This window comes from Pseudophryne corroboree, chromosome 5, assembly GCF_028390025.1.
Source record: "Pseudophryne corroboree isolate aPseCor3 chromosome 5, aPseCor3.hap2, whole genome shotgun sequence".
In the NCBI taxonomy this organism is placed as follows: Eukaryota; Metazoa; Chordata; class Amphibia; order Anura; family Myobatrachidae; genus Pseudophryne; species Pseudophryne corroboree.
Window position 1 is genome coordinate 442,309,649 of NC_086448.1, and position 26,366 is coordinate 442,336,014.

General features: G+C 47.6%; 1 protein-coding gene across 8 annotated transcripts in view; it reads left to right on the forward strand.

Annotated features, from left to right (window-relative positions):
• Positions 1-26,366, forward strand: part of LOC134927840 (uncharacterized) — a 298,227-nt gene that overhangs the window by 116,448 nt on the left and 155,413 nt on the right. The window lies entirely within an intron of this gene.

Consider the following 26,366-nt stretch of genomic DNA (forward strand, 5'->3'; position numbering starts at 1 on the left):
TTACTTCCTCACAATCCACTAACGTCCCAGACACCTCGTCTGATGAGGATGGCGTATATACTGACCCCGCAGACACTGATTTAGATGCATCTGATGGGGAATATGTTTCACAGGTGGATGTTCATGACTTGTTAGAGGATATCGGGTTAATTCTTCAAATTACTGATGACCCAGAGCCTGATACTGCCCCTAAGAAACCGGTCAGATTTAAACGCCAGAAAGTGGTTAAACAAGTTTTACCTCACTCTGACCATTTGGTTGACATGTGTCAGGAATCCTGGGAAAATCCAGGAAAGAAATTCACGCCTTACAAGAAGATGCTGGCTCGCTATCTTCTCGCAGCGGAGCTAAGTAAAAATTGGGAGACGCCCCCCGCCAGTAGATTCACAAGAGGCGCGGCTGGTGGTATCCTCAACTCTGCCTGTAACTACCGTCACATCTCTGAAAAAACTGACATAAGAGTGTGGAGGGTTGTTTTAAAGGCAATTTACACCTTAGCTGGTGCTGCGCATAGGCCCACTGCTGCAGAGGCTATTGAAGCGTGGGCTCAGGAGTTGGAAGCTGAGTTGCCTTCCAACGTTTCTGATCATGCTAGACAAGGTCTTTCGTATATTGTCACAGCTTCTCATTACATTAAAGAGGCGGCTTCTGATGCCGGTATTCTGGCGGCCAAGGCTTCTACGTCCTTTTTGGCTCGCCGGATTATCTGGTTGCGGTCCTGGTCTGTGGATCTGGACTCTAAGAAAATCCTGGAGGTGCTCCCTTTTAAGGGAGACATCCATTTCAGAGAAGACCTCAACAAGATAGTGGCTGACTTAGCTTCTGCTAAAACAGCATGTCTACCTAGTACTGCTCCTTCGATACCGAAGGCTAAGAGTACTTCCTTTTGCTCCTTTCGTCCTTCATGGAAAGCAAAGGGTCAGGCGTACCCGAAACAGGCTCGCACTTCCAAACCCAATAAGCCCTAACCTAAATGGGCCTGGGTTGCCCATCAGCCTGCTTCCAAAACTGACAAGCCTGCTGCATGATGGGGTGGGCCTCCCTCTGGGTGATCCCAGGGTGGGGGAGCAGACTTCTAGGGTTTACCCAGGAATGGTTGAAGACCACTTCAGACGCCTGTGTACAGGAAGTAATCACTCGAGGGTACGCCGTATCCTTCAAAAATCGTCCCCCTCATCGATTTTGCCTGACAGACGTTCCTTCGGATCCGGTGAAGGCAAAGACTCTTCATTCTGTGGTACAGTCCCTCCTTTACAGAGGAGTGATAGTACAGGTGCCTTTGGCTCAGAGGGGCAGGGGGTACTATTCACCGCTGTTCCTAGTCCCAAAACTGAATGGGTCCTCTCAGCTCATTCTCAACCTCAAGTCCTTGAACAAATTTGTGAGGGTCTCCAAGTTTTGTACGGAAACTCTTCGCTCTATTGTTCTGGCCTTGGAACCTGGGGATTTTATGGTCTCCCTGGATAATACAGGATGCTTACCTGCATATTCCCATTGCAATGTCTCATCAGCAGTACCTAAGGTTTGCTGTTTGCAACCTCCATTACCAATTTCGGGTGTTACCTTTTGGTTTGACCAAGGCTCCGTGAGTCTTCACCATGGTCATGTCAGTAAATGACGGCTGTACTCCACCGTCAAGGGGTCAGGATCCTGCCGTATCTGGACAACTTGTTGATCCTGGCAAATTCTCCAGAAATTCTCCTACGCCATCTGGATCTGACTATCCGGTTTCTGCATGCCAACGGGTGGCTCATCAAATGGAAAAAATCTTCCCTGGTACCTGCTCAGTGCATGGTGCACCTGGTGGCGTTGTTGGACACTCACAGCCAGCGGTTGTTCTTGTCTCAGGAGAAAGTCCTGAAGCTTCAGGACAGGATTCAATGCTTCCTATCTCGTCCGCAAGTGTCTATACATTTGGCAATGCAAGTGCTAAATCTCATGGTGTTGGCTTTCGAGATGGAGTACGCTCAATTCCATTCCCGCCCTCTGCTGAAGCCGATTCTTGCCAAGTGGGATGGCCTGCCTCACCGCATCAGGTCGCAAATGATCTCCTTGTCTCCGGAGGTCCGTCTCTCACTACACTGGTGGCTGCAGGACCAACGATTGAGCAGGGGTCGTCCCTTCTGGATCTCCAACTGGGTCCTTCTGACGATGGATGCCAGTCTGAGAGGTTGGGGTGCGCTGTTGGAACAACACTCCCTTCAGGGACGGTGGACCAGGAAAGAGTCTCTCCTCCCAATAAACAGTCTGGAATTGCGGGTGGTGTTCAACTCGCTGAACTTGGCCCAGCGTTTAGTACAGAACAGACCTGTTCAAGTACAGTCGGACAACGCCACCACAGTGGCTTACATAAATCATCAAGGCGGCACTCAAAGCCACATGGCAATGAGGGAAGTATCCAGGATTCTTCATTGGGGCGGAACACCATCTGCCAGCCATATCGGCAGTATTCATTCCGGCGGTCCTAAACTGGGAAGCAGACCTTCTCAGTCGTCAGGACGTACACGCCGGAGAGTGGAGCCTCCATCCAGATGTTTCAACTACTCGTAGACAAGTGGGGTCTTCCAGATGTGGACCTGATGGCGTCTCGACACAATCACAAGGTTCCGGTCTTCGGTGCAAGGACAAGGGATCCTCAAGCAGCGTTCGTGGACGCACTAGCAATTCCATGGAACTTTCGGCTGCCATGCGTGTTCCATCCGGTGTCACTCCTGCCCAGAGTAATAAGGAAGTTCAAGCAAGAAGGAGGAATACTACTTCTGATCGCTCCCGCGTGGCCCAGACGGCATTGGTTCTCAGACCTTCAGGGTTTCTCGATAGAGCGTCCCCTTCTACTTCCACAGCACCCAGATCTCCTCGTTCAGGGCCCCTGTGTATATCAGGATTTAGCCCGGTTGGCTTTGGCGGCGTGGCCCTTGAAGCTTCCGTCTTGAAGGCCAAGGGATTTTCAAACCATGTTAAAGGCCCGGAAACAGGCTTCTGCTCGGATTTATCATAGGGTCTGGAATTCTTACTTTGCTTGGTGCGCCACTAATAATCATGACGCTTACAAGTTTAGTACTGCCAACCTTTTGGCCTTTCTACAGCAAGGCCTGGACTTGGGCCTTCGTCTGGCCTCCAAGGTTCATATTTCTGCTTTTTCAGTATGGTTTTAGAGAAAAATTGTGACTTTATCTGATGTTTCCTACATTCACTCAGGGTGTGTTGCGGATTCAACCTCCTTATGTCTCACCTGTGGCTCTTTGGGACTTGTCGGTGGTTCTGGAGGCGGTGCAAGGGTCTCCTTTTGAGCCTCTTGAATCTGCAGACTTTAAGTGGCTTTCTTTTAAGTTATTATTTCTGCTGGCTATTGCCTCTGCTAGATGGGTGTTGGATCTGGGTGCCTTGTCTTGTCTTGTAGGTCCCCATATCTGATTTTTCACTATGACTGGGCGCTTCTTAGAGCACGTCCCGGGTCCTTACCTAAGGTGGTGTGTTCTTTCCACCTTAATCAGGAGATCGTGGTTCCGGCCTTTGCCTCTCCTGAATTGTCTTCCAAAGAGCGGTCTTTGGATGTGCTACGGGCTCTCCGTATCTATGTGAAGAGAACTACATCCCTTCGGAAATCTGATTCTCTCTTTGTACTGTTCGGTTTTCACAAACATGGCTGGCCTGCTCACAAGCAGACCCTGGCCAGATGGATTAGAATGGTGATTGCACATGCTTATGTACAGGCTGGCCTTCCAGTGCCTGCTACCATCAAGGCCCATTCTACTCGGTCTGTTGGATCTTCTTGGGCGGGCCGCCGTTGTGCGACCATTAAACAATTGTGCAAGGCGGCTACGTGGTCCTCAGTGAACACATTCATAAGGTTCTATGCCTTCGATACTTCCGCCTCCCAGGATGCTTCTTTTGGACGCTGTGTTCTTGTGCCTGCTACAGTGCATCCCCTCCCATTAGAAACTGCTTTAGGACATCCCCAATGTCATTCCCTGTGGAGCCCAGTGTACCCCGCAGCAGAAAACGAGGTTTATGGTAAGAACTTACCGTTGTTAAATCTGTTTCTGCGAGGTACACTGGGCTCCACAAGGTGCCCACCCTGACGCACAGCTTCTTTGGGTTGGTATGGTATTAGCCGCTGACACTTTCTCCTGTCGTGAGAATGTGGTATATGTGGCTACTAACGGTTGTCGTCTCTCTTACCTGCTACTGCATTGGACTGGTTAACAAAAACTGAGCTCCTGTGCACGGAGGCGGGGTTATAGAGGAGGCAGCGCTATGCATTCTGGGGACAGTCAAAGATTTGAGCCTGTTGGTGCCACGAATGAAGATCCTACTCTACACCCCAATGTCATTCCCTGTGGAGCCCAGTGTACCTCGTAGAAAGAGACTTAATAACGGTAAGTTCTTACCATAAATCTCGTTATCTGTGTCTCCCTGAAAGGACTCTTTGTGGGCTAATTGTGTTTTTAAACTTTCCTCTGTATGTGCTGTCACATTTACAATATGTCATGAAAAGTGTGTTTCATGTACGGCAGAGTTTTCCTCTTCCCCAGGGAGCTCACTACTATGTACTCAGTGTAGTGCACCTTCTTAGGCTAGTGGGCTGAGCCAGCGTGGCTGGAGTCCATTAAAGGAATGTTTTCCAATATCTCTAATAAATTGTCCCACCATGAGAGAGCCGCATTTGTGGATGAGATTATGAATAGAGACTCAGTCCCCAAACAAGCGTCTGGAAATCATGCAAGGGTCCCTGGGTCATAGATATTCTTTCCAAGGGCTACAGACTGGAGTTTCAGGAGCTCCCACCTCACAGATTCTTCAAATCAGGCTTACCAGTTTCACAAGAGGCAAGTATATCCTTACAGGATGCCATTCAAAAAGTGGTACAAACTCAGGTCATTGTTCCAGTTCCACCTCATTTCCAAAACAAGGCATATTATTCCAACTTATTTGTGGTACCGAAACCGGAGGGTTTGGTAAGGCCGATTTTGAATCTAAGATTGTTGAACCCGTACTTACGAGTGTTTAAATTCAAGATGGCGTCTCTGAGAGCAGTTATCTCAGGTCTGTGTACCTTCACATTCTGTTCTGGCCGACCCACCAGGCTTATCTACGATTTGCACTGCAGGACTGTCACTACCAGTTCCAGGCCCTGCCTTTTGGTCTCTCCACGGCACCGAGGGTGTTCACCAAGGTCATGGCGGAGATGATGTTTCTCCTTTGCAAGCAGGGAGTGAACTTAATTCCGTACGTGGAGGATCTTATAAAGGCTCCGTCCATGGAGAGGAGGTTTAACCGCATTAGCCTCACAACCAAACTACTCCTGGATCACAGGTGGATTCTAAATCTTCTGTAATCTCACTTAGAGCTAACTCGGAGGGTCCCATTTCTGGGCATGATACTGAACACAGTCGCAGAAAGTTTTTTTTTCTTCCACTGGAAAAGGCATTGGTAATCCAGTCGATGGTTCGGGATGTCCCGAAGCCAACCCGGATATCGGTGCATCCATGCAATCGCCTTCTGGGGAAAATGGTGGCCTCTTACGGGGTGCTTCAGTACAGAAGGTTAAATGCAAGACCCTTCCAGGTTGACCTGTTGTACGAATGGTCCGGATCACGTCTTCACATGCACCAGAGGATCAGTCTGTTGCCAAAGGCCAGAATCTCCCTTCTGTGGTGGCTACAGACTTCTCACCTAATCGAGGGTTGACTGTTCGGCATTCAAAATTGAATTCTGCTAACCACGGACGCAAGCCTCAGAGGTTAGAGAGCAGTCACCCAGGGGGGTGCAGTTTTAAGGAAGATGGTTGTCGGGTAGTCGTTCCTCCAATCAACATTTTGGAACTCAGGGCTATATACAACACCCGTCTGCAGGGCTGATATCTTCAATATCGGGCCATTCAGGCAATGACGTACATAAACAGACAGGGCAGAACGAAAAGCAGAGCAGCAATGTCAGAGGTGTCAAGAATTCTCCTCTGGGCAGAAAAACACGCTGCTGCTTTGTCGGCGGTCTTCGTTCCGGGAGTAGACCACTGGGTAGCAGACTTCCTCAGCAGACACGACCTGCACCCGGTGGAGTGGGCCTTCAGTCGGAAGTGTTCAGGTACTTGACATGATGGGGATGTCCACAGATCAACATGATGGCCTCTCGTCTCAACAAGAAGCTCAAGCGGTATTGTTCCATGTCCAGAGACCCACAGGCAGTGGATGCTCTGACGACTCGATGGGTCTTTCCAATGGTGTACGTGTTTCCTCCACTTCCTCTGAATCCAAGAATTCGCAAATGAATAAAAAGGGAAAAAGGTTCAAGCAATTCTCATTGCCCTGGACTGGCCAAGAAGGGCCAGGTACAGGGACCTTCTGGAGATGCTCCTCGAAGATCCGTGGCCTCTACCTCTTCGCAAGGATCTTCTGCAACAGGGCCCGTTTGTCTATCAAGACTTACCAAGGGTATGTTTAACGGCATGGAAGTTGAATGGCTGATTCTAGCCAGGATAAGGATTCCTGACAAGGTCATCCCGACTATGATCCAAGCCAGGAAAGGAGTAACGTCTAAACATTACCACCGAATTTGGAAGAAATACGTCTCTTGGTGTGAGAGCAGAAAATATTCTGCAGTGGAATTTCATCTGGGACGCTTCCTGTTTTTTCTGCAGTCTGCTATGGATGTGGGCCTACGTTTAAGGCTCCATAAAAGTCCAGATTTCGACCTTGTCCATTTTCTTTTAGGAACAATTGGCTTCTCTTTCTGAGGTCCAGACGTTCTTAAAAGGTTTTCTGCACATCCAACCTCCCTTTGTGCCTCTCACGGCACTGTGGGATCTCAATTTCGTGCTGCAGTTCCTCCAATCGGAACTGGGGGCGTTGTCTTACAAGAGCCCCTATTTAATTTTCCACGAGGATTGAGCTGAACTCGGGGCTCGTTAGCAATTTCTTCCTAAGGTGGTGTCTGCATTTCACATTAGCCAACCTATTGTGGTTCCGGTTGTTACCGACGCCTCTGTTACTTCAAAGTATTTGAATGTTTTGAGGGCTTTGAAGGTGTATGTAAAGAGAACAGCTTGTCACAGGAAATCAGTCTTGTTGTTTGTTCTTTACGATCCCAATAAGATTGGATATCCTGCTTCAAAGCAGTCAATTGCACGCTGGATCAGAATAACTATCCAGCATGCTTATTCCTCGGCAGGATTGCCGGTTCCTAAATCTGTACAGGCCCACTCGACTAGGTCGGTGGGTTCTTCTTGGGCGGCTGCCCGCGATGTCTCGACCTTACAGCTCTACCGAGCAGCTACTTGGTCAGGTCGAACACGTTTGCAAAGTTCTACAAGTTCGATACTTTGGCCTCTGAGGATCTTTAGTTTGGTCAATCAGTTTTGCAGGAACCATGGCACTCTCCCATCCGGTTTGGCAGCTTTGGTACTTCCCCATGGTACGAAATGGATCCCCAGTATCCTCTAGGACGTAAGAGAAAATAGGATTTCTCTTGCGTCGTAGAGGATGCTGGGGTCCACATTAGTACCATCGGGTATAGACTGGTCCACCAGGAGCCATTGGCACTTTAAGAGTTTGAGTGTGTGGGCTGGCTCCTCCCTCTCTGCCCCTCCTACCAGACTTGGTTTACAAAATTTGCCCGGAGGAGCCAGTCACAGCTAGGGGAGCTCTACAGAGCTTTTCTGGAAAGGTTTTATTTTTAGAGTTTATTTTTTTTACAGAGAGGCTGCTGGCAACAGCCTCCCTGCAGCGAGGGACTAAGGAAGGGCGGGGGAGCAGTGTCTCCGCTGACTGGACACTTAGCTCAAGAGGGGTCGGATCGTTCCCCGCCACAGGGGTCCGCTCGCCCCAGCAGCATGCCGCCAACCCTCTTACAGAGCTGAAGATGTGGTGAGTGAGACACCGACTCCCCTAGCAAGCGGGGAGCCGGTATGAAGATGGCGGCAGCGGGGAGGGAGCGCAGTATTATCTGTGCTCCTGTGAAGGCTCAGCAGCACATGGTGCAGCACTGTGAGGGGCGCCCTGGGCCAGCGTTTACCCCCTACACTGGTCCAGAAGCATGTCTGGGTCCGCGGATCTCAGGCAGCACATCTTCCTTAGGCCAGTATAATCTGTGAAGTGTGGGAAGACCGTGCCATTAAGGGAATGAAGCTTCTCTCAGAGCGGACCCAGCAGGGTTCCAGCGCCATTTTCCTGCCTGCACAGCGCTGAGAGGAAGAACAGGTCCCTCCACAGCAACTCCAGCTATATGTACACGGTACCAGGGGGTTGTAGAAGGGAGGGGAGGCTGTAATAAGAGTATGTCCTATTAAGGTGCACAGTCGGCGCTGACAAGGGGTCTCCCTTTGCTAAAAGTGTGTGTGTGGGTTCGCTCCAATCTCTGTGTCTCTTGCCATTCTTGTGGGAGGGGACTGTCTGCCCCCACCTGTGTGTGTGGAGTGTTTGGTGGTCTCCTTTAGCTGACACCGTGTCATATGCTGCAGAGGATTTATCCTCACAGGATGATCCTATTCCATGTAATCAGTATAGCACTGGTTTAGCACAGATACCAGTAAGGGAACCGGAGTGGTTTTCCTCTATCAAATCTTGGATTTCTGACAGGGTTGCAAGTAATGAATCTGCAACCCACATATTACAGAGCTCTATGGCTGTATGGCCTGTGTCTGGTACCTCAGGGCACCCCGCTATATACCCCCACAAATGTGCGCTTGTGCATGTCACACAAGATGACACGAATACTGAATCTGACACTACAAACAGTGATGGGGATGTGTTGTGGGGGTCCGCATCTCTTGCAAGGGGGTGCAGTTATTGATAGAGGCTATCAGGGATGTGTTAAATGTTAATGATACCACACCTGAGCAGGTTGAGGAGGCTTTTTTCACTGAAAATAAAAAAGCCTCGCTAACGTTCCCTGCATTCAAAGGAGTTGAATGCTATATTTGAAAAAGCATGGGAAAATCTTGAGAAGAGGTTCCAGATCCCTAAAAGGGTTCAGGTGGCTTTTCCTTTCCCTGAGGAGGATAGGCAAAAGTGGGAAAACCCTCTGATTGTTGATGAATCTGTGTCCAGACTCTCAAAAAAGGTGGTTTTGCTTGTTCCAGGATCTGCCGCCTTAAAGGAGCCAGCAGATAGAAAGATTGATAACACGCTTAAATCAATGTACACTGCTTCAGGGGCCATATTACGTCCCACTATTGCTACTGCATGGATTGCAAAGGCAATAGTAAAGTGGTTGGCTACCTTACTTGAGGATTTGGATACGATGGATAGGGATGACGTTGCTTTATTTTTAAGCAACATACATGATTCAGCAGGTTTTATGGACCTGGATTCCATGGCTGCGGGAATATCTTCCATGTCTGCGGGAATATCTTCCATGTCTGTTTCAGCTCGTCGGGGACTGTGGCTGCGCCAGAGGTTGGCCGTCACGGAATCCAGGAAAAGTGTGGAGGCCCTACCTTATACAGGTCAGGCTCTCTTTGGGGAAGCTCTAGATGCGTGAATATCCACGGCTACAGCGGGTAAGTCTCCGTTTCTTCCCTCAGCTGCACCTGCTCCGAAAAAATATTTTCATCTGCAACGCAGTCCTTTCTGCCTAACAGGCCTAGAAAGGCCAGAGTGTCCAATACCTTCTTTAGGGGAGGACGAGTTAAGTCCAAGAAACCAGCAGGTTCCCAGGAGCAAAAGCCTGCTTCAGGTACGCCAAAGTCCTCCGCATGATGGTGGACCGCGCGGCCGGCGATAGGGCCAGTGGGAGCCTGACTCAGACACTTCAGTCACATCTGGGTATCGTCCGTCCTGGATCCCTGGGTAGTAGTTATTGTGTCTCAGGGATACAGGCTGGAATTTCAAAGTCTCCCCCCTCATCGTTTTTCAAATCAGGCTTACCAACTCTGTTGGCAGACAGCACTGTACTACAGGACGCTGTCCAATAACTGGTGGAGGCACAGGTCATTGTGCCAGTACCACCTCACATGCAGAACAAAGGTTACTATTCGAACCTTTTTGTGGTACCGAAACCGGATGGTTCGGTCAGGCCCATTCTGATCCTGAAATCATTGAACTCCTTTCTAAAGGAGTTCAAGATGGAGTCTCTCAGGGCGGTGATATCAGGTCTGGAAGAGGGAGAGTTCCTGGTATCACTGGATATCAAGGATGTGTACCTCCACATTCCGATATGTCTGCCGTATCAGGCTTATCTCCGTTTCGCATTGCTGGACTGTCATTCCAGTTGCAGGCCCTGCCATTCGGCCTCTCCACAGCACCAAGGGTATTTACCAAGGTGATGGCGGAAATTATGGTTCTCCTCCGCAAACGGGGTGTGAACATCATTCCATATGTGGACGATCTGCTGATAAAAGCATCCTCCAAGGAGAAGCTGCTGTAATCCATTGTTCTCACAACACGCCGCCTCAGGAGTCATGGTTGGATTCTGAACCTTCCAAAGTCACATTTGGAACCAAACCAGAAGTTGTCCTTTCTGGGAATGATCTTGGATACGGAAGTGCAAAAGGTGTTTCTTCCGCAATAAAAGGCGTTGGTGATACAAGCTATGGTCCGGGATGTCCTGAAGCCAGCCCGGGAGTCTGTTCATCAGTGCATTCGCCTATTGGGAAAGATGGTGGCCTCTTACGAGGCTCTCCAGTACGGGAGGTTCCACGCTCAGACCTTCCAACTGGATCTCCAGGGCAAGTGGTCGGGATCTCATCTCCACATGCACCATATAATTCATCTGTCGCCAAAGGCCAGGATCTCACTCCTCTGGTGGCTCCAATTGCCTCACCTTCTGGAGGGCCGCAGGTTTGGGATTCAGGACTGGGTCCTTATAACCACGGATGCGAGCCTTCGGGGCTGGGGAGCAGTCACTCAAGGAGTAACCTTCCAAGGAAGATGGTCAAGCCTGGAAGCCGGCCTGCCCATCAACATCCTGGAACGGAGAGCCGTCTGCAACGGTCTTCAGGCGGCCCCTCTTCTAAGAAATCGGGCCATTCAAGTGCAGTCGGACAACGTACCAACAGTGGCTTACATAATCCGACAAGGCGGAACGAAGAGCAGAGCGGCTATGTCAGAGGTGACAAGAATACTCCTCTGGACAGAAACGTACGCGTTGGTGCTGTCAGCCATCTTCATTCCGGGAGTAGACAACTGGATAGCAGACTTCTTCAGCAGACACGATCTCCATCCTGGGGAGTGGGGTCTCCATCCAGAGGTGTTCAAGGAAATAAGACCTTTGGGGTTTACCCCAAATAGACATGATGGCCTCTCGTCTCAACAAGAAGCTTTGGCATTATTGTTCCAGGTCGAGAGACCCACAGGCAGTGGACTCCTTGGCGTCTCCGTGGGTGTTCAGTCAGTGTACGTGTTTCCACCACTCCCACTCATCCCAAGAATCTTAAAGCTCATAAAGAACAAGGGTTCAAGCGATTCTCATTGCCCCAGACTTGCCAAGAAGGACTTGGTACGCGGACCTTCTGTATCTACTGCGAGAAGAACAGAGTCCTCTTCGGGAGGACCTGCTGCAGCAGGGGCCGTTTGCCTATCAAGACTTACCGCGGCTACATTTGACGGCATGGAAGTTGAGCGCCTGATACTTGCTCGGAAGGGCATTCCGAAGAAGGTCATTCCTACCCTGATTCAGACTAGGAAAGGGGTACCGTCTAAACATTACCATCGTATTTGGAAGAATTATGTCTCTTGGTGTGAGTCCAAGAAGTTTCCTATGGTGGAGTTTCAACTCGGATGTTTTCTCCTATTCCTGCAAGCAGGAGTGGATTTGGGCCTGAGGTTAGGATGTGAAGGTCCAGATTTCGGCCCTATCCATTTTCTTTCAGAAACAGTTGGCTGCCCTCCCTGCAGTTCAGACTTTTTTGAAGGGAGTTCTGCACATCCAACCTCCCTTTGTACCGCCTACGGCGCCTTGGGACCTTAACGTGGTGTTGCAGTTCCTCCAGTCGGATTGGTTTGAGCCTCTACAGGAGGTTGAGGTCAGATTTCTTTCATGGAAGGCGGTCACGTTGTTGGCCTTAGCTTCTAGACGCGTGTCAGTATTGGGGGCTTGATCCTGTAAAAGCCCTTACTTTCTCTTCCACAAATATAGCGCTGAGCTCAGGACACGTCAGCAGTTTCTTCCGAAGGTTGTGTCGGCATTTCATATCAACCAACCTATTGTGGTGCCAGTGGCTAATGACTCCTCAATTACATCAAAGTCCTTGGATGTTGTAAGGGCTCTGAAGATATGTGAAGAGAACTTCTCGTCACAGAAAGTCTGACTCTGTTTGTCCTATATGATCCCAAGACAATTGGGTGTCCTACTTCTAAGCAGACTATTTCTTGCTGGATTATGTTCACTATCCAGCACGCTTATTCTACGGCGGAACTTCCGTGTCCAAAATCTGCTAAGGTCCACTCTACTTGTAAGGTGAGGTCTTCCTGGGCGGCTGCCCGGGGTGTCTCGGCAATGCAACTTTGCCGAGCTGCAACTTGGTCTGGGTCGAACACGTTTGCAAAGTTTTAAAAGTTTGATACTTTGGCCTCCTGATGATCTGAAGTTCAGTCAATCAGTTCTGCAGGAGCCTCCGTGCTCTCCCTCCCGTTCTGTGAGCTTTGGTACATCCCCATGGTACTAATGTGGACCCCAGCATCCTTTAGGACTTAACATAAAATAGGATTTTGGTACCTACCGGTAAATCCCTTGAGTGTTCAAGCTTCGTTGGCTTGACGTGCCTTGTATGTGTGACCTGCTACGAATCTCACCACTATCTGTGTATAATCCTTCTCTCGAAATTGTCTGTCTCCTCAGGCACAGTTTCTAGAGTGAGTCTGGTAGGAGGGGCATAGAGGGAGGAGCCAGCCCACACTCTCAAACTCTTAAAGTGCCAATGGCTCCTGGTGGACCCGTCTATACCCCATGGTACTAATGTGGACCCGAGCATCCTCTACGGACTACGAGAAAAGGATTTACCGGTAGGTACCAAAATCCTATTTTTAATTCCCTACTGGTATATTCTTCTCTCGTAGTCTGTAGAGAATACTGGGCGCCTGCCCAGTGCTTCGTTCTTCCTGCACTGTTACTTGGTTAAGTATTGTTGTTTTAGTTCAGCAGTTGCTGTTCTTGTTTCAAGTATGGTTAGCTTGGCTTTCCTCGTGTGTGTGTGTGTGTGTGTGTGTGTGTGTGTGTGTGTGTGTGTGTGTGTGTTGGTTCGGAATTTCACCACTTTCCTTTTATATCCTTCTCTCAAAGTATGTCCGTCTCCTCGGCACAGTTTCCTAGACTGAGTCTGGTATTATTATTATTATTATTATATTTTATTTATAGGGCGCCAAAAGTGTTACGCAGCCCCGTACAAAGGACAGTACAGGGAGACAAAACTTAGCATAACAGTAATTAAATAACAAAAATGGAGTACAGGTAACAGAGCACCACAATTCTCAAAACATAATACAGCTTAGATATAAGTAGCAAGGGAGTAATCATTGGACTATTGGGGCTGGTGGCCATAGATAGAGAGGAGCCTTTACCAGTAGGAGTAAAAGCAGGTAAAGATGGTCGCTGACTGAAATGTGTCGAGAAGAGGGCTTAGACAACAACAGGAAAGAGGGCCCTGCTCTGAAGAGCTAACAATCTAGTGGGGAGGGGTGACAGATGACATGAGGTGCAAGCAGGAGGAAGCCTGATGGCAGTATGCAAGCAAAGCAGAGATGTTCAAGGCGTAGGGCAGGGGGATGGTGGAGCAGCCTAAGGACTAGGTTATGCATTGGAGGGGTACGCTTTGATAGGTGGGTTTTCAGTGCTAGTTTGAAACTTTGCAAGGTCGGGGAGAGTCTAATGGAGCGGGGGAGCGCGTTCCACTGAAGGGGTGCAGCACGGGCAAAATCCTGAACTCGTGCATGGGAAGCAGTGACCAAGGCAGAGGAGAGGCGACTGTCATCAGCCAACCGTAGTGGGCGGGAGGGAGTATGAAGGTAGAGGAGATTAAAGATGTAGGGAGCAGTGCAATTAGAGATGGTAGGAGGGGCATAGAGGGAGGAGCCAGCCCACACTGTCAAATTCTTAAAGTGCCCAAGGCTCCTAGTGGACCAGTCTATTCCCCATGGTACTAAATGGATCCCCAGTATCTTCTACCCACTACGAGAAAAGGATTTACTGGTAGGTAATTAAAATCCTATTTTGTCCCTCGTTGCTTCAAAAGGTTTTTTGGTTGTGGAGGATGAAGAGTCTAACATAGAATAGATATAGCTCCCCTTCGTCCCGGGTCATATGTACATAAACTTTCAAAAGGGTAATGGTCTCTAAGTATCCGTAATTTGATGAGGGAATGAATAAAGCTAACTTATCTGCATTATATGCAAACTGGTGGTTAGTGTGCATCCCAAATTTCTGGCATAATTCATCAAAAGTTCGAGGGGCAGAGTTTCCTGAAATGTGATGCACTCTAGTGATCCCTGCTGCTACCAAGGGTGGCTATACTTACCTACACAACCCACAGTGAAATTATGGTGTCGCCATAGAGGTATCAAAGGTGAGGGATATGGACCCAAGTTCAGCCGTTTATTTAAACTATCTTAATCCCTCACTGTCTTTCTGACACAAGGAACTGCACAGACGGAGGCTGATCTCAGACAATGGGGAAGCCAAGGAAGAAACCCCACGTGGTGGTCAACAATGAGATTGCTTTCTATGTTTACCCACTCTTTCGTACCCGCTTCCACATGCCATGACATAATGTGACTTAGCTGAGTGGCGTGATAGTATCTTTCGAAAATAGGGAGGTCGAGACCTCCATTAGTTGCCGATTTAGCCAAGCATTGTCTACAAATACGAGGTTTCTTACCCATCCATATAAATTTGCCACAAAGTCTTTGTAGTGTGTGAAGAAATGTGGTAGGCACAGTAATAGGAATTGTCTGAAATAGATGGCAATCTTGGCAAGATGTTCATTTTGACAGAATTAATGTGTCCTATCCATGAAATACAAAGGGGAGCCCATTTAGTAAAATCTGATTTGCCGGAATGTAAAAGAGGAATATAATTGGCTTTGTACAGGTGGTCATATTCTTTCGTAATTTAGATGTCCAAATAGTTAAGCAATTTTGGTCGCCAAAAGTACGTAAATTCAAGTTTCAGAAGAGACAAATCAGAGGGAGCAAGGTGAAAAGCCATTGCTTCTGATTTAGTCCTGTTAATCCTGTACCCAGAATACATGCCATACGAAGCCAATTCATCTTCCAAAGTAGAAAGAGAGGACCATGTCAACAGCGCGTTGTCCGCGAACAACAGTTTATATTCAGACTTCGCAACTGAAATGCCTTTAATGTCAGGGTTGTTTTGAATTCTAGCTGCCAGAGGTTCTAGACTTAAAGCATATAGCAGGGGGGAGAGCGGGCACCCTGTCTAGTCCCATTACTCAAATCAAACGGCAGCGAAGAAAGCCCATTGACAGATATAAGTAGCTATAGGATTGCAATATAAAGCCTGTATTGCAGTGAGAAAGTCACCGCAGAGACCATAAGATTGCAAAGCCTGAAACATATGAGGTAAAGGAAAAGATGGAAAACGGCTGCGCAAAATAGCAGGGAAAAGTATGGATCCCGTATCTGTTCATACCTTCAACTAGGTACTCGTTACAGCAGCATTCAGCTTTATATCGGCGTGATCCACACCGGCATTGTGATTCCCGAAGGCTTCCTCTCTCCAGTAGGTGGCATTAAGCTTCTCATACCTGCCTGGCGGTACAATTTTACTATCCATACAGCTACGTTGTGGGCACTCCAGGACTTCTCAACCGAGGACGTTCGGTTGTACCAGCCCACGGGAGAGGTACTATACTCTTGCATAACTGATTGAGTTTATAACACAGCACTGCAAGCTTCACATTTATTTCGGGACTGCAACACTTGCAGAGCGACTTCTTTTGCTGTTAAGACCGTACACATTAAGTGACAATACAGTAATGGTCATCTTAAATGATGGAGAGATACAATTATGTGGTAACAACTTGTAGGCTATGGAATATCGCACTGCCTGGTAAGAAAGAAAGAAATAAGTAAAGGAAGGGGGTGGGGGAGGGTTTTGCCGGTTAAGAGTGAACTGAAGACTTTTCAACCGGAAGCCAAAGGTTCACATTGGGTAAGCCCTTGGGGGGGGGGGGGGGGGGGGGGGAAGGGACATTTCACCCCATTATACAGGACAAATCCTAGTGGGCTTAAATTTCTGGGAGTACGTATAAAAAAAAAATTCAAAGTCTGTAGTGAGGGTAACAGTTTTACAGTATACCTCCCACTAGTCCCACCGAGTAGGGGGGGGATGGTGTAAAAAAAGACCAATCTCCATCCACCCTGAAATATGTAAAACATAGAAATTCTTTAAACTAGCCACGGTACCTGGATATGAAGATAAGCAGATGTAACACAGTAAAATAAACTATAAATGCTACTATAATACAGAGAGGGCAATAAAATAAAAGTATGAGGACAGGGTTCACATCATGCACTCATCGGCAATATAAAATAAGTACGGAATCTAAACTCTGTGCAGAACAAACGGAACAGAAAAAACAATGATGAGGCAGGATCAAGGAACCTGGGGCCCATAACCTAAAAGCAGTATCTGCTGAAGTGAGCGGCAATATCCAACATCTCAACTATACCAAATAGGAGCACAGAAAGAGTTCAAGCAGTTGGATCATCCCGGTGGTGTATGGAAGGGTTCACTCCACCCTCCTGTAAGCTTGAGCTTTTGAAGAAGGGCCTTACCCTCTTCAGGGTCTCTCACGGAAACCAGGCGTTCATTAATATCCACAATCAAAGTGAAACCCCACTTATAGACATATCCAATGTCCCGCAGAGGCTTGGTAACTTCTCTAAGTTCCCTTCGTTTGAAGATTGTAGAGAGCCACGTCTTGAAATATCTGAAGACAAACAAGAGAATATGCGTAGAACATCTGCTGCAGGGGACAATTAAATCCTTAGTGTTGAAGGACAGAAATTATAAAAATCACATCTCTAGGTGGGTCAGCATCTTTAGGCTTCGGAAGTAAGGCCCTATGAGCTCGTTCTATAATCAGAGAGTGATCTGGGAGGTTGGGGACCAGTATCTGGGAAAAGGCGTTTCAGATAAGGTTCTAAATTCCGAGAGGTGACAGATTCTGGTATGTTGCGGATTCTGAGGTTATGTCTCCTCTTTCTATTTTCTAAATCCTCGTTCTTATCACGAAGGAAAGCAAGTTCTCTGTAAAGAAAGTCTACATCCTTGAAGACTTTGTGTAAACCTTTAGTATTAGATTCCATCTTAGACTCCACTGCCGTGATAGGACCTGTTAAAGTGGCAATTTCAGTTTTAAGATCCGAGAGATGTTGAAAGTTAGCTTTAAAGGATTTACTCAGGTCAGCGATCATAGGGCCTAATTCAGACCTGACAGCTGCTGTGCATTTTCGCACAGCAGCCAATCAGGACTGAACTGTGCGTGTGCCAGACAGCCGACGGCGGTCTTAGCCCTGCGATCGCCGCTGCCTGATTGACAGGCAGAGGCGGCCGCTGGGCGGGGCAGTGGCGTTTGTCAGCCGTTTAGGGGGTGTGGTCTGGGCAACGCGAGCGTGCCTGGACCGTTGGGGGGAGGGGGGCTGGCCTTGGCGGCTGTGTCACTGCACACGCAGCTACTGCGATCCTCACAGCAACGAGTAGTCCCTGCCAGCGTGCATGAGCTGCTTTGGCAGGGAGCTACTCCTAAAGTACAAAAGCATTTCCGCTGTGCGATGCTTTTGTACTTATGTGGGTGGGTTGGGCCGGACATGCGTGGCGGACTTTCCCTGTGCTGGGTGTCCCCCCGCATGTCTGTGTGACTTATCGTAGATGTGCTAAATTAAGTACATCTACGATCAGGTCTGAATTAGGCCCATAGTTTGAATATCACTTTTAGTAGCATAAACAGGAGCAGGAGATGAGTCCACCATTTGCATATTCATTGGGGAGGCTGGTGGACCGTTATCTTGTGCTGACCCTCATCAATCATCTAAGTGCTGTATAATCCCCTGAAAAGAGGAAAATGAGTGATAAAGAGAACTGCGCACTCCAGTCAGCCTTAGAAAACCAGTTCTAAACAAAGGGTGTCTCTCCAAAAACACCTAACAACCATATGACAAAAATATATAACGGTGTTCAGCGCCACAGATGTGGATAAATAAGAGATATATACACATCCCCTTGAAAGAACAAATCCTTCCCAGGCAATGGAATCCTCCAGTCGTGATTAACAGCACATGTGGAAGAAACAAAATTCTATCATGTGCAGTAAAATCAATTTAATAGTTGTTTATTAAAACATAACATTAAAAATATGACATTCTTGTACAGTTGGAATGTTTTATTTATTTTTTTAAATTGGGAGCTACATAACAGACTGTATTAGAACTCTGAGGAGGGGGGCTAGAACTCTGAGGAGGGGGGCGTGACCAGAAACGAAGTCACGGATATTGGACGAATGGACGCAATTGGAGTGCGGTTTGCCATGGTGACTTATATTATAACAGTTTGGACTAATGAGAACAGCTGCTTGGAGAGGATTCTTATTGGACACTTAGGGTTTAAATTGCTACAGGGAAGGGACACAATATTCTGCCTTGATAAAGACCCACGGCTAAAGGGTTGAAACGTGTTGGCTGCCGCAAGAGGTGGACCCCGTGATCTCTGTTGTGGAACGTGGAGCCTGTTACCTAAAGGGAGATCCCAGATTGCCTACCCGGGAGACACCTGGTGACTATTAAAAACGTTGAGAACTGTTTTTGCACGAGTTCTCAATACCCTTTGGTAATTGTGCATCCTCTTCTCCTATTTCGCATATTGTAAGAGGGACACTTTAAAAAAAAAAATATATATATATTCCAACTGTATAATAAGTGTCATATTTTTAATGTTATGTTTTGATGTACAACTATTAAATTGATTTTACTGCATAAGATAGAATTTTGTTTCTTCCACATGTGCGGTTAATCACGACTGGAGGATTCCATTGCCTGGGAAGGATTTGTTCTTTCAAAGGGATGTGGATAAATAAGAGATATATACACATCTGTGGCGCCTTGTGAACACCGTTATATATTTTTGTCATATGGCTGTATAATCCCCTGTTGGTTGCTTCTCTTCAGTTTAGACAGAGTAGCAATGCCGGTGTGGTGAGAGAAATTCCGGGTGGGCTAGAGGTGTATAAAGCGAACACATAGTCCTTTGAAGCTTAGCGTGTATTTAGAAAATCAGCCTGGCAGCCTGAGCGTCTCCAATCAGTTGAGCCCAGAATGAGGAATCTCTTCCAAAGGATAAGTAATAGAAACTGTGCCCCATAGCGTGAATAGATGGACTTCAGATCCGTAAAATGTAATGTTGGACGCAGTAGACACCGCAACTAACGTAATCAGGATGTCCGCAAGCGACCATTAGAGGGCTCACTATGGTCACATGTGCCCTTGCAGTAATCAGATAATCAACTGCTGTATTGAAATAGGAACTAAAATAAAAATAATAGCAGGGTCCCCACACTAACGAAAACAGTACAGAGAACGGCTGGACCTATGGAGCCTAGTGTTATGCAGGGAGCGGGTTGCGGGGCTAGCATAAAAAGGAAGAGTGCCCCAGTATTCTGTAGCAACAACCAGTTGTGAGGACTGGGGCTGCAGGGTGGAGGGCAGCGGGCGACACAACAAATGGATTCCCCCTGTGCTGAGCAGGAAGTGCAGAATGCACGACCCCAGGGAGGGTGTCTCTAGCAGGGAGGGTGAGACGGGACCGGAGCCTCGAAGAAGGAACAGACGAGAGCACTGCATCCACTGTAACCCCACTCACACGCTGCAGGCAGCGGGATGCAGGGCGCTCCACTAACTGGAGCCCCAGCTGCCGCCAGGCTACAGAACTCCAGCGCTGGGCACCGCTTCACCCGTGGGCATTGAGGGGCAGCAGGTGATTCGGCTGCACCGCGATTTCCACTGGAGCCCTGCATGCTGTCGCCGGTAGTTTACAAGCCGCGGGTGGTCCCAGCAAGTCTTCATTCCAGGTCCCGGCTCCACGCGCATCAGCAGGCCACAATCCGCAGAGGGATAGGAGATCCCTCCCAGCTCCGTGTCCACCGCTGGCGGGTGACAATGAGAGAGAAGTGCTGTGGGCAGCCTCTAGTGTGGCTGTACAAACTGTGTGGTCAATAAAGATAAACTTTAGGAGCGAAATAGTGAGGAGCTCAGGCTTCAGGCGTCCTCACTTAGCTGCAGCCAGGCCACGCCCCTTGTTTATTTTGAAATACAATTTTCATGAATTACTCAGAAATTAAAGCTCTTCAAGCATGTGATACAATCATTATCCCAAAATAAAACTTTTGGATTTATCAGCAGTATGAACAATTTTAGATTTAAAAAAAAAAAAAAATGGACTTTTTTGAGAGAATCAATTTTTGACAATTTTTATTTTTATTTTACATTTTTATGGAACCCTACTGCTGTTATATATTCTGTGACAGGCCATAACAAGAGGTTTAAAATTAGACCTTGGCCAACTCTCTAGCTCAATTGAATGTGCTGCAACTGCAATAAAAAAAAAGAAAAAGTTAATGGCTTTAAAGGCATATAACTTCAAAACCGTGAACACCGCTTAAGAATGGCAGCATTTATTATACCAAATTTCATTATTATCTGAAACCGTGAGTCTGAAACCTGTTTGCTGTGGAATAAAACTACTGTCATTTATTGCTAAAATCAGGGATGCTGACATTGCTGAGGCAGCTCTGGATACGGCTTTTTGTCTTCTAAGACTTTTGCTACTTCAATAGTAGCCTGAAGCATTGTTTGGCTTCGCTCATGGAAGGCGAACTCTGACTCTCTAAGAAGACCCAGGAAGCCCTACAGTATACAGGTAAATTTATTTTTGGACCAGAATTTGACAAGATTGTCACTAACCTTGCAACCTCTAAGATGGCTTGTCTACCATCAGCCTCCTCTACGCGGCCTCTGATTTTGTCCTTTAACCTATGGGGCCAAAGCCAGAGGTTAGACTTTCCTTAGACTGTCAAATCCCACAAAGGCCTCCTCAGCCCAAAACAAAGCAGGCCTGAGCTTCTTGGGAGCCAACTGCCAACTTCTTCAATTCGCCCATGCTTGGTGTAAGATCAAAACGGACACTTGGGTTCAAGAAGTGGTCTCCCACGGTTACGCTTGTGAAGTCCCAGAGGTTTAGAGTCAGAGAATACCCTGGGTCGGGTCACGCAGTCGGGAGATAAAGATAAGACAATATATTTATTAGAGATTCACTTAATATAAGTCCTATAAACCAGCTATAACATAAACACATAATAAATGAAACTAGAACAACAGGTCCCAATAAGCACCAGTTTACTGTCAGACTCCACAACACTCTTCCACACTGTCATGTCCAGATGTAATATGATTTGCAGGATCACAAGAGTTTGATGGTTTCTGTATAGCAGAGCCAACAAGTCTGCAAGTCCCCAATTGTTGCATAAACCACGCAGAGCAAACAAGTCTGCAAATCCCAAGAGAAGTTTGTAATCCAGTAGCCACAATGCTCCCAGGCACAATCTGCAGTACACTGGTAGGAGCTGAGTCTCCCAAGACCAGCAGCTCTTAGAAACCAAAACCACACACACACACCTGGAGCTTTCTTGCCTTCTCCTTTTTAAAAGGGTTTCAGTTTTAACCACTAAAGTCCCTCCTGCAAAGGGTGCGCTCGGGTAAAAGTCTCTGCTGATTGGTAGAGATCAATGAGGGTCTGTAAAAGAGATGAGTCATGAGAAGATCCCTCCTGCTGTTTTCTTGCCCCAGTGTCCGACTCAGTCCTCGGGGAGAACAATGGGATCTTGATGCAATTAATCCTTTGGTGATGGTGGATGATAGTCAGTCACTCCCTGTTTTAACCCTTTCTAGTCATTTGTGACATCATAGAGCCTTCGGCTGCTCCCAGCTTTCTGTTCTTAATGTCTTTACAGGAATTGACTTGCCCAGAATAAAATATCACACCTGGCCCTGTTCAAGATCAACTGCTGACTGATAAATTCTGTGCTAAAACATTTGTCAGAATGGGCCTGGGAAAGTCCATTCTGTCACAGCGATCTCTCCTTCCTGAAGCGTCCGCCCCAACAGTACTTTCATACCAGTCCACCAGTAGACCTCTGCAAAGCCAGGGCTTTGAAGACTGTTGTTCACTCCATGCTGCAGTCAGGCGTGATTATTCCTGTCCCCGTATCTCGCCAAGGGTTTCAATTCAACACTTTTTTGATTCAGAAACCAAATGGGTCTCATCGACCCATACTCAATCTCAAATTACTGAACAAATATCTCAAGGTTCCCAAGTTTCTTATGGAAACCTTACGTTCCATTGTTCTGGTTATGCAACCTGGGGACATTATGGTGTCGCTGGACATACAAGATGCTTACATACATGTCCCTATAGCACCCTCTCATCAACAGTACCTATGGTTTGCTGTCCTATATCAACATTTCCAGTTTTCGGCCCTACCCTTTGGCCTGTCCACAGCCCTGAGGGTGTTAACCAATTATCATGGCAGTGATGGCTGCTCACCTTCGTCGCCAGAGAATCAGGATTCTCCCTTACCTGGAAGACCTCCTCCTTCTTGCCCATTCTCTGGAGGTCCTCAGCCATCATCTCCAGATGACTGACATTCCTTTAGAGTTGGCTGATCAACTGGGACAAGTCTTCACTCATCCCATCTCAGAGCTCTGCTGGATGCTCACGTACAATGCATCTTCCTTCCTCAGGACAAGATAGTAGCGCTAAATTTGCACATACACAACTTACTCCACAGTCTGTATCCACTCCAATGCAGACCCTGGGCTCTATTGTATCCACCTTCGACATGGTGGAATAGGCCAAATCCACTTCAGGCCTCTACAACGCCTGATACTCACAAGGTCGAATGGGCAGTCCAAGCAAATCAAATCCCAGACAATGGTACTGCCTCAGTATGTTCAGACATCCCTCTCATGGTGGCTGTAAACTTCCAACCTGGACAAGGTCGGCCATTCTGGATTCTACTCTGGATGCTTCTCACCACGGACGCCAGCCTTCCGGGATGGGGAGCTGTCACTGGCAGTCACTCCTTTTCAGAACCATTGGACCCTGGCAAAAAGGGACCTTCCATTAACGTTCTGGAACTTTGGGCGGTTTACCACACCATCACTTTGGCTTAGGACCTTCTTCATGGATATCCTGTGCAAGTTCTGTAAGACAACTACACGGCAGTGGCTTATCTAAGTCGTTAAGGGGGCACTAGCAGTGCATCCGCCATGACAAAAGTGGCTCAGATTCCCGCTTGGGCGGAACGCCATCTTCCAGTAATCTCCAAGGTCTTTATCCCAATGTTCTCAACTGGAAAGCAGTCTAAATCAGTTGCAAGGATGTGCACGCTGGAGGTCTCTAGACCCAGAAGTCTTTCAGCTTCTGGTAGACAAATGAGGTCTTCCGGAAGTTGACCTCATGGCCTCCAAACACAACCACAGAGTACCTGTATACTGGTCCAGAATGAGGGATCCAGACGCAACCTTCGCGGATGCCCTATCTCTTTCCTCTGGTATCTCTCCTCCCCAGGGTGCTACGCAAATTCATAGAGGAAGACGGCACGGTCATCCTAGTAGCTCCAGCATAGCCCAGACACCATTGGTTCACGGGTCTCCTTTATCTCTCCATAGACATGCCACTACTTATTCGGCCAGATCTTGTCACAAGGTCCCTGTCTACCGCCGGACTTAGCTCACCTGTCTTTGACGGCGTGGCTGTTGAGTCATCCATCCTAAGAGATAACTAGCTAAACTCCAGGAGTGGATGAGTGCCAGTTGGCTGCGACTGAACCCGGATAAAACAGAGGTCCTTATGAAAGGACCGCAACGTCAAAGGTCAAGACTGCAGCACAGCCAACCAACTGGACTTACACTCGGGGATTCAGAATTACAAACTACTGACCGTGTGTGGAATCTTGGCGTTGTCCTGGATGGTGGCTTGACACTTAAACATCAGATATCAGCCACAATCAAATCCTCATTCTTTCTTTCACCTGAGGAACATAGCCATAATCCAGCACTTAATTCCCTCAGATGATCTGCCAAAAGTCATCCTTGCATTTGTATCTTCTCGATTAGACTACTGTAATGCCCTCTACTTTGGTCTCCCAGCAAAAGAATTGCACCGCTTACAGCTGGTGCAAAACACAGCTGCCAGGCTGTTTACTGACCAGCCCCATTCTAGCCACATAACACCCATACTCTACTCCCTTCACTGACTGCCTGTAAGATGGCGAATCATCTTCAAGAAGCCCTACATGACCAGGGCCCAAGGTACCTGAAGCAGCTTCTGACCCCATACTGCCCCACTCGATTACTGCGATCTGTAGATGAATGACTTTTAGCAGTACCTAGAATCTCCCGTAATTCATCTGGGATGTCGTGCTTTTAGTCATGCGGCTCCAACTCTATGGAACTCCCCCGCACAGTGTGTGAGGCCCCAACTATAATTTGAATCCTTCAAAAGTAGACTCAAGACTTTCCTGTTTACTCAAGCATTTCCATAATGTCCCCTTAGTATCTACATGCTTCTGTATTTTATGAAAAGCTTTTCTGTACTTTATTATTTTCTGTACTATATTATGCTAAGTATCTGTTAAGTGCCTTGAGGCCTATTGGAGAAAGAGCGCTATATAAATAAAATTATTATTTTTATTATTAACTATGCTCCGTGCACGGAAACCGGCATCTGTTCGCATCTATTACCGCATATGGCACTCTTACTTTCAGTGGTGTGCCTATTGACACTGATCCTCTGGTGTTTCAGATTTCTAGACTCTTGGGGCAGTATTCAAATGATATATCACGCTCAATCTACTTTCTTTAAATGATTGCGCCCATAGTAATCTGGTTTAGCCGTGTAAAGGGGTTGGATGCCTCTCTGCTCCAGGGGTAATGAGCTAAAGTAGTGATGCCACGCCCTTGATGGCAGAAACAGAAAGGGGTGAAAAGAATTTAATACCGCCCTTGGCATTTCTGCAGGCTGGCCTTGACATGGGTCTCTGCCTTGCTTCTCTTACGGTTCATGTCTCTGCTCTGTCCATCTGGTTCCAGAGAAGACTTGCTCCCTTATGGATGTACGTACCTTCTTTCAGTGGGTACTCCGAATTCAGCCTCCCTTTGTCCCTCCAGTGGCTCCTTGGGATTTGTCTTTGATTATTCAGGCCTTGGAACAGTCTCCCTTTAAACCCGCTGGACCCTGTTGACCTCAAATGGTTAACCACAAAGACACTCTCCTGGCAATCACCTCAGCATGCAGAGTCTCAGACTTCAGGGCACTCTCATGCTACTCCCCCTCCCCCCCCCCCCCCCCCCCCTTTTTTGAGTTTTCTTTTTGAGTTTTCATCATGACCGGGCCGTCCTCCAGACTAAACGGGGATGTCCCCCAAGGTGGTATCCAAGTTCCATAGCAACAAGAAATTGTTGTCCGACCTTCCATACACCTGGCCTCTCTGCTGAGGAGTCTTCATTGGATGTGGTCCATGCTCTGCAGATCTGTGGACCGTACTAGTTCCATTAGGAATACGGATTCCCTATTTTTCCTCTATGGTTCCCCAAGCGTGGCTGGCCGGTTTCTAAACTTACTTTGGCTCGCTGGCTCTTCTTGACCATCTCTCAGACTTGCACGCAAGCTGATCTTCCACTGTTGATTACCGTCTGTGCTCACTCTGCTCGTGCTGTGGGACCTTCGTGGGCAGCACGTTATGGCACGTCTGCTGCACTATAATGCAAGGCTGCTACATAGTCTTCTGCTCACACGTTTCTTAGGTTCTATGCCTTTGATACATTTGCCACTCCAGATGCATCCTTTGGCCGCAATGTCCTCCTTTCAGACTAGGAGCGTACTGTTCCTACTTCAAGTGTTTTGGGAAATCCACAATGTTATCCCTGTGGATACCTATGGACCCTGAAGAAGAAAATAAGAGTTATGGTAAAACTTAACCTTGTTAACTTTTTCTGCAAGGTCCATGGGATCCACAGGTGGTCCACCCTGATCCACCTAGCTTCAATGGGTTACTCTTCACGGTCACCAGTACCCGTGTCCTGGTTGTGAGTGTTTTCTGTGTGTACCATCCTTCCTGCACTCCTCTCTAGCTCCTGCCTTGGGCTTGTGAACCAAAACTTAAGAGCCTGAGCTGTGGGTGGGGTATGAGGGGAGAGAGGGTCCAGTGCATCCTGGGAGCTTGTGAAAGCATAACTGTTCGGTGCCTGTCCTGGTCTCCACCAGCATACCCCAAGGTTAATTATATTGATCCTATGGACATCGAAGAAAGAGTTAACAAGGGTAAGCTTTAGCATAACTCATGTTTTGTTTTGATTTTG